This window comes from Trachymyrmex cornetzi, unplaced genomic scaffold (assembly GCF_001594075.2).
Source record: "Trachymyrmex cornetzi isolate Tcor2-1 unplaced genomic scaffold, Tcor1.1 scaffold521, whole genome shotgun sequence".
NCBI lineage: Eukaryota > Metazoa > Arthropoda > Insecta > Hymenoptera > Formicidae > Trachymyrmex > Trachymyrmex cornetzi.
Window position 1 is genome coordinate 552,958 of NW_017299830.1, and position 229 is coordinate 553,186.

General features: G+C 20.5%; 1 protein-coding gene across 1 annotated transcript in view; it reads left to right on the forward strand.

Moving 5' to 3' along the window:
* LOC108765745 (hypertrehalosaemic prohormone) overlaps positions 1–229 on the forward strand; it is a 25,820-nt gene that overhangs the window by 8,278 nt on the left and 17,313 nt on the right. The window lies entirely within an intron of this gene.

Genomic DNA, 229 nt, shown 5'->3' on the forward strand with positions numbered 1-229 from the left:
CAAAGAAAAAATAGTTTATTTAACTCTAATGATATGTATCATATTCGTATAATTGATTATCAAATTAATTAAATTCTACCAAATTAAAAAGTAAAATTAATCTTTTTTTTATTATTTACTTAACTCTAATAATATGTATCATGTGTATAACAGTTTTTGTCTATGGAATTTTAAAATTATATACAAACTTACCTTTTTAAAAAAAAGCGCTAAGCGTTGGTGAAACTGG